At 43.0% G+C, this 15603-nt stretch overlaps 1 protein-coding gene and 1 long non-coding RNA gene across 3 annotated transcripts in view; one reads left to right on the top strand and one right to left on the bottom strand.

Moving 5' to 3' along the window:
• Positions 1–15603, top strand: part of LOC308475294 (transmembrane protein 263-like) — a 331410-nt gene that overhangs the window by 110352 nt on the left and 205455 nt on the right. The gene's annotated exons all lie outside the window — the stretch shown is intronic.
• Positions 3735–14426, bottom strand: LOC308475480. The gene is made up of 3 exons (XR_013985245.1): positions 14343–14426; positions 4625–4856; positions 3735–3864 (listed from the first exon to the last, which is right to left on the bottom strand). It is a non-coding gene; the product is annotated as an uncharacterized lncRNA (long non-coding RNA).

The following is a 15603-nucleotide window of genomic DNA, read 5'->3' as shown; positions in this document are numbered from 1 at the left end:
AAAAGTACACCAGGCTGCTTGTACAAATTTAACACAGTGCTACTTAAAACAATCCAGAAAAAGATTGTTTTCCCTCTTTCCTCCTCCACGTGGCTAGGCTTGGGTGGTGAGAGCACCCAGAGAGGGCTGGAGCTTTCCCAAGAAGTGTGTGCAACATTAGGATGCAAGCCAGCCCTCTCCAAACTCCCCGTCTCTGATGAATATAATTGAGTCCCGAGAATATCCTAGTTCAAAATAAATAACTCTTCCTATTCTGTCCATGCAGGTGCATTTCTGCCAATGCTCTTGAATCTTTCGCAGACAGTTGTACCTACTGCTCTCTATACAACTGTCAGTTTCTACCTCCCGTGGGGATTGAAGGTGTGGAGGGGTGAGGCCAAAGCCGAAAACAGATTTTCATCTTATTCACAACCGATTTGCTTTTGAAACAACAAAGGAGTGTTCTAAAATTAAACGGCATTGACACAGGGCTCCCTCAGCTACAGGAGTGATGGGCTCTGTCAGATTTGTTTAGGGCTCTCCTGCTAACCCTTGGCACTCTGCTAACTTCTATTTTATCTTGCAGATATTTCAAGCCGTGCTTTCCTAATTGAATTCCTTGTCCTGCCTCTTGATTCGTGATGCCTCAGTCCTTTGAAAAATGCCTCAAAAAATATGCCCCGCTAAGCTCTTAAAAAAGCTTATTCCAGACTGAACATCTTTGATAGTGTTGAAGTGAGGCACACTGTTTGTTTGGCACCTTTAGGTAAGATGGCCAAGTTATTGTCAGCAGCAAAAGGTATATCTAAATCTTTAGGAATATGTGAGCTGTATCCAGAGAAGGTGTCCACCTGTGCAATGAGACTTCCTCTCCCTTTCTTCTCCCCCCACAACCCCACCCCCACAAATATTCTCTGAAGAGTTGAGGGGACCCCAAAAACAGATTTCGAGAAATCCCATTGCATTAATATGGGACAACTTGATCTTTTTAAACAGCAGCAGCAAGGAAAACCAACATTTATATTAAGGAAGAGGAGAAAAGAAGCGGGTAGATCTAGTGTATCTTTGATTTAAAGTACAGGCTTCCTTCCACTTACGTGCAATGGATGTGCACGCAACCGTGTATACTTGTGGTGCTGGGAAATAAATAAACAATTCAATTCAAACCCGGAAATGGCGGAAAGAAATGGAGATTCCTTGTGACTCATGAGGATACCCTCCCCAGAGCCTGAAAAAGATGTTGGTGAGGGCAGAGGAAGCCCAGAAGTGACCGGAGGCACAGTGGGGCTGTGTTTACGCTGCTGAGCCTCCCCGCTTAACAGCTGATGTGTGGGGTAGCGCAGCAGCAGCTGCTGCTTTCCTTCGTGTCCTCCACCCTCTTGCCAGCCCCAGAGCTTCAGTTATAGTTGTGGATATTTTTGGATACGGTATTTTTTGTATGGGTTGAAAAAGAGCAGCAGACAGGGTTTTAGAGGGTGCTCCTCACTTTATGTGATTTCACTTATGTAACCCCTGTGTAAGTGGGGTGGAGGCTGTACCATAAGATGCAATAACACCCACACACTCACATTGATTCAGCAGATGCAACAAGAGTATGCCTATGGTACCCATCCCTATATTGAAATCAGTGGGGAGAAATCAGTGTGGGGTGGGTGGAGCCATAGTGTGTGCTGGAGTTCTGTGTCCACCTCAGGCCTCAGCATGCCTGTCTGTGTGGGGCTGGACTGGGGTGTGTGAATCTTGCTTTCATGTTCCATTGCTCATCCAGATCTCTTCCCTTATCCTCAACCTGCACAGGTGTTACCAAAAGGACAAATTAATATATAGCTGCTAAAATAAACAACACCACTGGCATTTCCCCTCTTCTATGTAATCCGTTATGTCCATGTTCCACGTCAACACAAGCGGCCTTCTGCATTGAGGTTCATTTGTCACCTTCCGTTTTGAGTATGGGCCAGCTGCCATTTCTTGCCAAATGGATGCGATTATGACAGCATTTTTGTTCTCTGAGCCCTAGAACTATTACAGATAGGGGTTTTGAATCTACGCACCAGTAACACACATGAGTAGAACTATGACATTTCATTAATTCATTTTTCTCTGCTCCCTCATCCTGTGAGTGAAAAGTGCGCAGAGAAAGGAGGGTTAGGGGAGGAGAGATTGTTTTTAAATGAGACAAGGGTAAGGAAGAGAGGTGTGTAATCTTGACAATCAGAAAGAAAAGTGGTACACTGCGAGACTAGAAGCAGAAGGTGCACGTTGGGAGTTTCATTAAAGTGTGATTAGGGGAGCTATTTAAGGTTTGTGAAGCAATGTGAATGATATGCACGGATATTCGGAGGTGGAACCGAAAAGAAGGCTGCCAGAAACTATGTCAAAATGTGTGGGTGTGGGTTTTAATAAAAGAATTCAGGTTTTCAGAGATCATTAAGATACCTTCTTAATAGAAATTCCATACACAACCACCCCATTCTTTTGGGAGAGTTTAGCTATAGTGGCTTATATGGTACCTCATCCAGTGACAAGCCATGTAGTGGTCAAGTAGGGACTTAAGATGCTAGTTAGCTAATTGAAATATTCCTAAACTGTTCAAAAATTGCTTTTCAAACCATCAAACCACTAGAGCAGACCAATTCAAATCAAAATGTTGCAAAACTGGTACGGATAGTATCATAGCAACAACATCCATTGTACCTCCAACCTGTCCTTGCAGTGCTGACTTTGGTGTGGGCCTCAGACAGAGCTTCAACTTGCTTGTACAGTGGTACCTTGGTTTACGAACCTAATCCATTCCGGAAGTCCATTTTTAAACCAAAGCGTTCTTAAACCAAGGTGTGCTTTCCCATAGCAGCGGGGGACTCAATTTACAAATGGAACACATTCAACAGGAAGTGAAACATGTTCTTATTCCAAGGCAAAGTTCACAAACCAAAACACCTACTTCTGGGTTTGCAGCGTTCTTAATCCAAGTTGTCCATAAACTAAGCTGTTCTTAAACCAAAGTTCCACTGTAATTCTTTAACTTGGGGGGGGGGGGGCAGGGAGATGCTGAACCATCTCCTAATTTTTCCAGTTCTCACTCACGTCTTCCTTTCCAGACAAGATTAAAGGAATTCCCCTCCTCCACCCTTCCTTCTGAAGTCCCTGCCATTTCCTACTGGTTAGTTTAAAGTGAAACTAATGAAGAGCCAAAACTTTCTCAGGCAGAGTCATTGGTGAGGGAGAGCAAGACAGAGGGGCCTAGTTCACACGTAACGCTAAGCTAAGCCCAGTAGCAGACAATGTGGTGGGTGGTGACACTCACTCAACCTCTGGTCAGTCGCCTCACTGCTGCTTAAGGGAAGGGGGAGTGGCAAGGTGGTGGCAAGGAGCAAACACACTGGTTGGTGCACTGAATGGGCTCCACTAGTGTGCTTGCACCATCAACCTCGGCCCACCTCCTCTATGTCCCTGAAAGCAGCAGGTATGCAACTGAGCATCATCACCCCACACTTACCACTTACTGGCTAAGTGTGAGTGTGTGAGTATCCACAGCAGAAACTGTGGTTCAAATGTAACCATAGATTATTCCAACCCAATTTTGCTAAGCCAAATTACATACCATGTTCTTTAACGATGCTCCTTCTCCTGACCACTGGGATTCTGTGTCTTTTGACATTTCTCTGGTTTCATCCACTGGTGCATTTAGACACTTGCTTTTTTTAAAAAAAAAAAAAATTGCTTCTTCATTTTGGCATTTTTAAAAATGCTGTTGCCCTGAACATACTCTTTTTCTCTCTCACCTCATTGCAAGTCTTGCCTTGTGTGTCTTGCTTCAGATTCTAAGTGTGAGGGCATACTGTCTTATGCCTCTTTTATGCAAAGCGCCTGGTCTTTGTAGGTGCTCTAGACAGTATAAATAGTGATGATCTTATTGCAGGAAGCATTCACATATTAACACACACTTTACCATTTGAAAATTTAAACAAATCCTCCTACTGTCTCATTACATTTGCCAGATTTTTATTAGCCAAAGATGTATTGATAGTGCTGCCTTTGCTTTCGACATTTAACAAAGACTAATGTGTCTGCCAATAAATGAGTAACAATGGTGTCTTAATTGCAATAAGAAAACTGCCTCAATTGAATTTGGGATGCCCTGGAAGTTCTTTGGCCCCTTGAGATCTATGTAAAGTGGGAGATGATGCTGTGGTTAAAGCATTAAACAGTAAGGGGTATCTCTTTTTCTTAGAATCCTAAAGTCCACTTGAAGCTAGTGGCATTCAATTATGTGAGTAAAATGCTTGTGCCTTTTTTCCTTAATTGGGTCTTTGGTTGCTCCTTCTAGCCTCCGGGGTGCACCAGCGGCCATCCATTTGTTTCTCCTTTTTTAGCATTTCAACAACTTCAAGAAAAAGAAGCAAAGCAGAGGGAACTGTGCGGCAACTAAGCTCAAAGCAAGTAAAATTTAAAGCATCATATACTGAGCTAATGGGGAAAAGGTACCTCCTTCATTCCTCTTTCTTTACACTTGCGAAAAAGAGCCCACTTCTCTTCCGCTGGCTGGATTTATAGCTTTAATAATGCTGCGTTTCCCAATTGCTCTTTTTTTGTGTTTTTCTACCCTTTGTAAACTTGCCGAACAAATTAAAACATAAATCATTACCTTTAATACATTTTGTAATGTTAAGCTTTTGATCAATTGTTTTTGTAGCAGCTATGGCTTAATCTGGCAACAGAAGATGCAGTCTGAAAACCTCCTTGGTAGCATTTCATGTTACAGGTAGTCCATTCTTTCAATTCCCTGAACGTTCTCTTTGGCGTATTTATGAAAACACAATTTTGGTAGAATTCTTTAGCTGGAAGAGTAACTTTGAACACTCTTCTTGTTTTTCACTCTGAAATGTAAAAAGAGGAAGGGAAGCAGATCATTAGTGAAGGTGTGTATCCATTTTCTGAAATCCACAGTCAGGCAATAACTTTAGAATCCTAGAATTGTAGAGTTGGAAGGGACCCAAAGGGTCTAGTCCAATCCCCATGCAGGAATCTCAGCTAAAGCATCTGTGACAGATCGCCATCCAGCCTCTGCTTAAAACCCTCCAATTAAGGAGAGTCCACAGCCTCCTAAGGGAAACCGTTCCAATGTCAAACAGCTCTTACTATCAGAAAGTTATTCCTGATGTTTAATCATAATCTTCTTTCTTGTAACTTGAAGCCATTGAGTTGAGTCTCACCATCCAGAACAGGAGAAAACAAGCTTCCTCCATCTTCCATATGACAGCCCTTGAGATACTTGAGGATGGCTATCATATCTCTTCTTAGTCGCCTCTTTTCCAGGCTAAACATATCCAGCTCCTTCAACCATCCCTTGTACGGCTTTTTTCCACTTCTTGCTCATTTTGGTTGCCCTACTGTGCACACATTCCAGCTTTTCAACATTTTTCTTCCATTGTGGTGCCCAGAATTGGACACAGTACTCCAGGTGTGATCTGACCAAGGCAGAATAGAGTACTATTACTTCTCTTGATTAGGACACTATACTTCTGTTGATGCAGCCTAGAATAGCATTAGATTTTTTTTTGCTTCTGCATCACACTGCTGACTCATGTTAAAGGTTGTGGTTTAATAAGACCCCTACATCCTTTTCACATGTACTGCTAGTAGGCCAGTGTCCCCCATCATATTTGTGGAGCTGGTTCTTCCTGTCTAAATGAAGAACCTTACATTTGTCCCAATTGAAATCCATTTTGTTAGTTTGGGCCCAGCTCTCCAATCTGTTAAGGTCGTTTTGAATCCTGATTCTGTGTTCTGAGGCATTAGCTCCTTCTCCCAGTTTGGTGTCATCTGCAAATTGGATGAGCTTTCCCTCAATTCCTTCATCCAAGGTGTTTATACAGATGTTGAACAACAATGGGCCCAGATTACTCTTTTGATTTGGTCAGTCAATGAAATATACTCGGGAGTCCTGTAGTGATTTCATTCTCTTTATTGCAGCTTGTAAAACAGTGATTGAATTGCCCCCCAAACCTCAGGCTTTTATATACATTATTTACACGATGAGTCCCGTCTGATTGGCTGATTCTGCTTCCCTCCTGGAGCTTGATTGGTCTTTTCCTGCAGGCCAATCAGTTGTTGCATTCTGGGATCCTACTTGCCTGTTGTTCTAGGATCCAAGGTTAGTAAATAACAGTCAACTAGCTACAAATGCACCTAACAGTTACCTCGTTCAACCCACAAGAATATCATGGGGGACTTTGTCAAAAGCTTGACTGAAATCAAGATAGACCATGTCCACAGCATTCCCCTGATCCACCAAGCTTGTAACTCCATCAAAAAAAGAAATGAGACCTATCTGGTATGACTTATTTTTGAGAAACCCATGATGGGTCTTAGTAATCACAGCATCCTTTTCTAAGTGCTCCCAGACTGACTGTTGAATAACCAACATTTCTTGAAATAAGCCCTCTTGAGTCATTACAAGCCCCATGTTGCTCTGCACAATTGCTCCCATGCAATGGGATCTGCATGTATAGCATAGGTGTCTGTAGAGCATGCTCCAGGGTTCCATTGGTCAGGAATATGTGTGATCATCAGGAAGTGCAGCTCCAATTTAGAACAACACAGAAGCTATTATGACTGAAGAAAGCCAGTGAGAGCAAACCTTTGAGTTCTCCAGGGTTCTTCAGTAGTCTAGAAGTTCAACGAAACAAGGGGCTAGGAGAAACAAAACTCGTTTGAAATTGAAGCCACAGTCTGCATTTTGTTACAGTTTTAAGATGGTGTGTTGGAGGAGATAAGAGACTTACTTAGATTAAGGTCTATTATGTGCAATGCAGTTTTAAAGTTGCAGCCAGGATTGCTGGGACAAATAAATATTTAGTGGTCGATTCCCCCACTTTTGAAGATATACAATTCAGCTGTTCCCTCAAACTGTCTCCAGCCTTAGGCAAAAACACACTGGTTCCACAGAAGGTGTAAACCAGAAATAAAAAGAAATTAGGCATGTTTTGTATCTCCAGGTGGTAGGACCTCATCTTCCTCCATTTTTAGGATCCTGCTCCTGATCAACTATCCGATAGTTTTTAACTTTTTAGATTGTGCTTGGTAATGAAATAGCATGGATAAGGAAAAAGTAACAAGGAGCCCTGTTCCAGCTGCTGGTGCAACCCCACTATTTATCATGTTATGAAAAAGAAGCTGCCTTTATGTGGCATCCTCTTTACCAATGTGTTCATAGGATCGGGCCATTACAGCGTTTTTACTTACTCAGGCAAGTTGGACATTGATAAACTTACAAAGTCTAATCTGACTCACTCTGGTTGTTCTTGGCTTTCTTATCAATAATCCCCACATTTGGTTGTATTATCTACTCCTGACTATCAAAACAATTTTTGCCCGTTAAGACCTAATGCTTATCTTTCCAGGACTCTTCTGCAGCAATTTCCTTTTGCTGTCAGTCTTTGACTTCTGTAAATATCGTATGATCTTAAATTTAATTAAATTAATAAAAATTAGGACAAGAACCAAAGAGTGGGATTCAACACTGTGCTATTGCGAACATTCCATCTGTGCAAGTATGGTATATCTGCTTGCCAGACAGAACAACACCCTGCCTTGCCGCCTCCTCCACGCTGTTGTGGGGGGGTTCTCCTGACACCCCCTAAGCCAATTTTGGGGGTGGGAGGCATAAGGGAAGAAAGTAGGGAAGACTCCTTGCACAGATCGAAGCCCTTCCACAGAGCTTTCACTGGCAGGGATAATTAGGTATACCCCGCCCTAAGAATAGAAAGGGAAAACAAAGAAGACAATAGTTTTTGACATTTGCCTCTTCAGTCATGCATTTTATCCAAATTGCTTTTTCTAATGAAACATCTGCTCAATAAACATTGTCAAAAGTTGAACTTGTGCACTTTTGCTTAGTATAATAATGTTTAAAAGTTAAATTAAGAGAAGCTGCTTGATTTTAGAGTGAGGACTAAAGCTTGTCTCCAACCGCACACCGTGTGAGATTTTTTTCTTGTTTGATCAATGGTAGAAGCATGCCACGCAGAAATAATTTCTACGTTTTTGATCTTCAGGTTGTACTTTCCTGTATTAAATGTATTTTAACGACAAACTATTTTCTGTTTGCTGAAGACGCTTTTGTGCCTTGAAATTCTAAGCACAATTAAAGTAAGTGAAAAATAGCAGACAGACTACCTTGTCTTCTGTATTGCTTTTTAACACCAATCCCCGTCATTCAAATACACAGCGGTACAAGCCAGCTGGTAGAACGTAATTATGTTCAATTTGTGTAACTCAATTATTAAAGATCAATTTAAAGTGTGCGTTGCAGTGCCCTATCCAGTTGTGCTGCTTGCTCAAAGGATGGTAGTGTGAAACATACATTTTAAAAAATGCCTCTGACAAAATTTAATCAATGCATTGTTATTCCCTCCTTTTTTGCTGTTTTTCTCCCTCCCTCCCTCCCTCCCAATATATTGTGGAATCCTGTGCACTCGTTCCTGGGAGTAAGCCTTATTGAACACAGTGTAACTTACTTCTGAGTAAACATGTACACACTTGCTCTGCTAATACACAACTGGCCATTTCAATGTTTCTTATATCCTCATTCCTGTTGCCTGTATGGATGTCCACATACAGTTCTGCAAATTGTGAAGTCATTGCAAATTACTTTCCAGATTTTGTAAGATGCAAACACAGATGGGCAGTGAGAAATTAGAGTGTATCACACAGAGAAGCTGTAAGATTACAAGTCAGAGATCAAATTTAGTCTTGCCACAGAGAGGACTATATTATACCGTTGAGTCACAAAAGGCACAGCTAGACTACATGAATTATTGGAAACTGCTAGTAAGTGAAGGAGCAAGGGGAACAGTGAACACCAGCAGTCTTTGCTATCACTGAGTCAGTTTTGATATATTTCTGGTAACCCTTGTAAGAAATTCATAAGGGAAATTCAGAGCAATAAGAAATGCCCACAAATGTATGTGTCTCTCTTGGGTGTGTCACTTAACTTAATGGAACTTACCTTTGAATGTAGTATCAGGACCACAACAGAAGCCAAAGAGTTAAAAAAAATTCCCACATTCCATGCCACAGTAGTTACCATAATGTGCGTATCTTGGGATGTGGATGATGTCCACCATTACTACACATGAAGTACTGATACTCTTATTTTGTAGTTCTGAACCAGTCAATATACAGTCTTACTTTGGATCCCAAACACCTTGGTACTCATACGTTTTGGCTCCTGAATGCTGTAAGCCCGTAAGTGCGTGTTCCAGTTTGCAAATGTTCTTTGGAACCCGAACGTCTGACGGGGCTTCCGCGGCTTCCGATTGGCTGCAGGAGCTTCCTGCAGCCAATCAGAAGCCGCACTTTGGTTCCCGAACATTTTGGAAGTCGAATAGACTTCCAGAACGAATTCCGTTCTACTTCCAAGGTACAACTCTAACCAGCTGCTCAGTTGGTTAGAGCGTGGTGCTGATAATGGCAAGGTTGCAGGTTCGATCCCCATATGGGGCAGCTACATATTCCTAGAATCATAGAATCATAGAATCATAGAGTTGGAAGAGACCACAAGGGCCATCGAGTCCAACCCCCTGCCAAGCAGGAAACACCATCAGAGCACTCCTGACATATGGTTGTCAAGCCTCTGCTTAAAGACCTCCAAAGAAGGAGACTCCACCACACTCCTTGGCAGCAAATTCAACTGTTGAACAGCTCTTACTGTCAGGAAGTTCTTCCTAATGTTTAGGTGGAATCTTCTTTCTTGTAGTTTGGATCCATTGCTCCGTGTCCGCTTCTCTGGAGCAGCAGAAAACAACCTTTCTCCCTCCTCTATGTGACATCCTTTTATATATTTGAACATGGCTATCATATCACCCTTTAACCTCCTCTTCTCCAGGCTAAACATGCCCAGCTCCCTTAGCCGTTCCTCATAAGGCATCGTTTCCAGGCCTTTGACCATTTTGGTTGCCCTCCTCTGGACACCTTCCAGTTTGTCAGTGTCCTTCTTGAACTGTGGTGCCCAGAAATGGACACAGTACTCCAGGTGAGGTCTGACCAGAGCAGAATACAGTGGCACTATTACTTCCCTTGATCTAGATGCTATACTCCTATTGATGCAGCCCAGAATTGCATTGGCTTTTTTAGCTGCCGCGTCACACTGTTGGCTCATGTCAAGTTTGTGGTCAACCAAGACTCCTAGATCCTTTTCACATGTACTGCTCTCAAGCCAGGTGTCACCCATCTTGTATTTGTGCCTCTCATTTTTTTAGCCCAAGTGCAATACTTTACATTTCTCCCTGTTAAAATTCATCTTGTTTGTTTTGGCCCAGTTCTCTAATCTGTCAAGGTCGTTTTGAAGTGCGATCCTGTCCTCTGGGGTGTTAGCCACCCCTCCCAGTTTGGTGTCATCTGCAAATTTGATCAGGATGCCCTTGAGTCCATCATCCAAGTCGTTGATAAAGATGTTGAATCCAACCGGGCCCAAGACAGAACCCTGTGGCACCCCACTAGTCACTCTTCTCCAGGATGAAGAGGAACCATTGATGAGCACCCTTTGGGTTCGGTCAGTCAGCCAGTTACAAATCCACTGAGTGGTAGCATAGTCAAGACCACATTTTACCAGCTTCTTTACAAGAATATCATGGGGCACCTTGTCAAATGCCTTGCTGAAATCAAGGTAGGCTACATCCACTGCGTTCCCTTCATCTACCAGGCTTGTAATTCTGTCAAAAAACGAGATCAGGTTAGTCTGACATGACTTATTTTTCAGAAATCCATGCTGACTATTGGTGATCACAGCATTCCTTTCTAGGTGCTCACAGACTGTTTGCTTAATGATCTGCTCCAGAATCTTCCCTGGTATTGATGTCAAACTGACTGGGCGGTAATTATTTGGGTCCTCTCTTTTCCCCTTTTTGAAAATAGGGACAACATTTGCCCTCCTCCAGTCTGCCGGGACTTCGCCTGTTCTCCAGGAATTCTCAAAGATGACTGCCAGTGGTTCTGAGATCACATCTGCCAGTTCTTTTAATACTCTTGGATGCAGTTCATCTGGCCCTGGAGACTTGAATACATCTAAACTAGCCAAGTATTCTTGTACTATCTCCTTAGTTATTCTGGGCTGTGTTTCCTTTGCTGAATCATTTGCTTCAAATTCTTCAGGTCGGGCATTGTTTTCTTTATCGGAGAAGACTGAGGCAAAGAAGGCATTGAGGAGTTCAGCCCTTTCTGTGTCCCCTGTTTGCATTTCACCATCTTCTCCTCTGAGTGACCCCACTGTTTCTTTGTTCTTCCTTTTGCTACGAACATACCCATAAAAGCCTTTTTTGTTGCTTTTAACCTCTCTAGCAAGCCTGAGTTCATTCTGTGCTTTAGCTTTTCTGACTTTGTGTCTACACGTGCTGGCTATTTGTTTGAATTCCTCTTTGGTGGTTTCCCCCCTTTTCCATTTTTTGTACACATCCTTTTTTAATCTTAACTCAGTTAAAAGTTCTTTAGATAGCCACCCTGGCTTCTTTAGGCACCTTCCATGTTTCCGTCTCATTGGTATTGCCTGACGTTGTGCTTTTAGCTTTGTTAAAACTCCCAGCCATCATGAACTCCCTTTCCTTTTAGTATTACTGTCCATGGGATCTCACCCAGCACTTCCCTAAGTTTTATGAAGTCAGCTTTCTTAAAGTCAAGAAATTGAGTCCTAGTATGCTTGGCTGCTCCTTTCCGCTGTATAGTAAACTTCAGAAGAGCATGGTCACTCGTGCCTAATGATCCTTCCACTTCTACCCCACTAACCAGGTCATCAACATTGGTTAGGACCAGATCTAAAATGGCTGTTACTCTTGTTGCTTCTCCCACTTTCTGGACAATGAAGTTGTCTGCAAGGCCAATGAGGAATCTGTTTGACCTTATGCTCTTGGCTGAGTTTGACATCCAACAAATATCCGGGTAATTGAAGTCCCCCATTACTACTATCTCCCTTCCTTTTGCATGCTTGGCCATCTGTTCCAGGAAGGCATCATCTATGTCCTCCGTTTGGCTTGGGGATCTATAGTAAACTCCCACAATGAGGTCACTGTTATTCCTCTCTCCCTTGATTTTGACCCAAATGCTCTCACTTTGGCTTTGAGGTTCTAAATCTTGGATCTCTTCACAGGTATACACATCCCTGACATATAACGCCACTCCTCCTCCTTTCTTGTCTGGTCTGTTTCTCTGAAATAGATTGTATCCCTCCATTATTACATTCCAATCGTGGGACTTATCCCACCAGGTTTCAGTGATGCCTATTATGTCATATTTAGTTTGCTGTACCAAGAGCTCAAGCTCATCTTGTTTATTTCCCATGCTTTGCACATTAGTGTACAGACATTGAAGTCCATTAATCATTCCCCCGTGTCTCTTATTTAAGGATTTTTTCCTCCCACCACTAGGTCTGCGTGCTGTTTGCTCCATTTGGTCTATGACATTTGGATGATCATCTTCATCAGTTGATAGACTCCTACCTTCAGGAGCACTGTCTCCCTCCCCCACATTAGTCAGTTTAAAGCCCTCCTGATGAGGTTTCTGAGATTTTTGGCAAAAACATTTCTCCTAACCGTTGTGAGGTGCAGCCCATCGCTTGCCAGAAGTCCATCTTCAAGAAACTGCAGTCTGTGATCTAAGAATCCAAACCGTTCCTGTTTACACCATTTGCGAAACCAGCTGTTCACTTCCACTATTTTTCCCTCTCTCCCTGGGCCACGTCGTTCAACTGGGAGGACAGATGAGATCACAATTTGTGCATTTAATTGCTTCAATTTCCTGCCCATAGCCTCGTAGTCTCTTTTGATCTTCTGGAGGCTATTGCTTGCAGTGTCATTGGTTCCCACATGAACCAAGAGGAAGGGGTATTTGTCAGTGGGTTTTATGATTCCTTGCAGTCGTTCAGTTACATCTTGGATCTTAGCCCCGGGGAGACAGCACACTTCCCGAGACATCTTGTCAGGCCCACAGATCACTGCTTCTGTTCCCCTCAGTAGGGAATCCCCTATCACCACTACACGCCTCCTCTTAGGTTTGGTCGGGGTTCTTCCGTGAGCTGTCCGTTCCAAGGTTGCCTGCACATTCCCTGAGGACTGACTTTGCTGCTCGTCTTCATATACCTGATCGACTGTAATGAGGGAGAGATCCTCAAATGGAGTCTGCTCTTTGTCTTCCATGCTAGGGGAGAGGACCTCAAAGCGATTGTGTATTTCTAAACAATCAGAGCGAACCCTGGGCCTCCTACTTCTTTGAGTCACGTTTCTCCATATATCTGGCTCCTGTGTTGGTGTACTAGCCTCCTTCTCAGGGGAGTCCCCTGTCTCCTCCTTGGTGGAGACGGTGTGCTCTGTTGCTTCCAAGAAGAGCTCCAGCTCTCTAATTCTTTGGAGCGTAGCTACACGTTCCTCCAGTTGCTGGACTTTGTCTTTTAAGAGGGCAATCAACATGCAATTGCTGCAGGTAAAGCTGCCTGCAACCTTTGGCAAGATGGCAAACATTGCGCAGGAACCGCAGGCGACTGCAGCTGTTCCATCCCCCTCCATCTTGAGAATGTGTCGTTGGGGGTGGCTACAGCGGTCCTCCATCATAAAAAGCGTGAAGACAGGACAAATAACTCTCCCCACAAAAAAACCTAGGTCTCCCCCAACAAACGTTTGAGACTAGCTCCCCTAAATCTAAAATTTAGATTTGCAGGGGGTTGGACTAGGTGATCCTTAGGGTCCCTTCCAAGAGTTGTACTCTTCTGTGAATGTCAAGCCATTGATTTTTAAAGGCTTTCACCTCAAAGGGAGGCTAGCCTGGTTTATCCAAGAATTAGAAGCCTTGATTAAATTCTAACACTTGCTGGATCCAGGGATTAGAAGACACAATCTGAATACCCCAAATTTATAACAATATTTATGTTCTTCTACAAAAGGTACTTGCCCCCACTTTCTAGAACACTGTGGATCCTTTTCTGATTTTGTTGACATCCATCTGTCTCGAGAAACAATGGAAGTGTGGGCCATCAGGGGTTAAGTCAAAGCAGTGGAGATTTACAGTACCTGCTGCAGCTGTAGAGACCTGCGGTTATTTGCGGGCTGATTCTTATGTAACCAAAAAAATATACAGCCAGCAACACTAGCTGAGCTACTGATGTCAGTAACTCATGTTATGCTGTGCGTTGCTGGTGATTTGTTCAGAAAGGCAAAGACTACTACCTATCTTGAATGTGTAAAACTCCCCAGTGATTCAAGAAGTTTATTGGAAAGAGCAGCTGAATGCCTCCTGGGAAGCACCACAGAGTTTCTGCTGAGCACCCATTCTGCTTGCTTGCTCTGACATAGATTGCTCTGTAGCTGCATTTCTCTAACCTTGTTTTTGATGACAAAAGGCATTTGCATGAAAACAGGGTCTTTGTTTCCTAAGTGCTCATCTGTTCCTGCTGTTTATTTCCCACCTCAAGTCATAATCCTCGGCTTGTGGCATCACAATTGGCTGCTGTGCAAACCATTATGTCGTCACAAACAGAGGATTATGACTTCAGGTGGGGGGGATAAGCAGCAGGAACAGATGAATTCTTTAAAGCAAAGATGCTGTTTCATGTAAATGTTGATGCCAATAAAGAGCAGGGGGAGGGAAAATATGATGGAGAGACAGAAAATAGGCAGGGGGAAACTTGGTAGGAGTTCCTGAACTGTGGCTTCCCTTCAGGCAAAAGCAACTCTTGTAATTCTGCATGGATAATTTTTTTATTTCGCCCTCTCTTTTAGGGTTTCAGAACTTGATCACACCACTGCTTTCTTCTCTTGTTGCTATTATAATAGGAGAGGCCCATATTTCTCATTCTTCATCTTAATGTAAAGAATAATGACCCTCCATTAATGGATTGCAGCAAAATCGAGGTGAAGCCCCTAGGAAGCTGCCTTATACTGAGTCAGACCAGCAGCTCTCCATGACTTTTCTCAGAAGTCCACTTAGTCCTACCTGGGACCAGGGACTGGACCTTGGATGTTCTGCATGCAGAGCAAGTGCTCTGTTGCTAGACAACAGCCCTTCTTTTGCACACATTGTAATCTTAACTGTGTTCTGTTATATGCTCAGTAAATGGAGGGAAAGCCAGTCCTGTAAACAACTCGTTTATGTAGATACCTTTTGAGATTTGCAAAAGTTTGTGCAAAATCAGATTAAAATGGGTTCAAAGGCTTAACTATGGCACAGAATCAATTCTACTCCACATAAGAAGGTGCTTTACACTGAATTGGACCACTGATCTATCTAGGCTACTGTTGTCTGCATTGAATGGCAGTAGCCCCTTTCCCTTCTTCAGGAATGCAGAAAATACAGAGACTTGGTCAAGGCAGAGTATGGTTTTATTAAAGCAACATTGGCTTCTACAGGATGGCCTATGGGAATCTTTCATGGCTTGCCCAACCAGCTCTAGCTGGTTTGAATAGAGAAAGAAAGTCTTAAGGAAAATGTGGGCTGGAGGTTCTCCAGGTTCTGGTTTGTTAACAGTACTAGAAAAAACATGGAGTGGACTTTTAAACACCACACATTGCCTGCCTGCCTGCCTTTCCACTCCAAGTCTACCCAGGCTTACTTCTTAAAGAGGAGAGAGAGGTTTGTAGTTCA

Source organism: Podarcis pityusensis (assembly GCF_964106645.2).
Source record: "Podarcis pityusensis genome assembly, chromosome: 1".
Classification (NCBI taxonomy): Eukaryota; Metazoa; Chordata; class Lepidosauria; order Squamata; family Lacertidae; genus Podarcis; species Podarcis pityusensis.
This window is presented reverse-complemented; position numbering and strand designations above follow the sequence as displayed.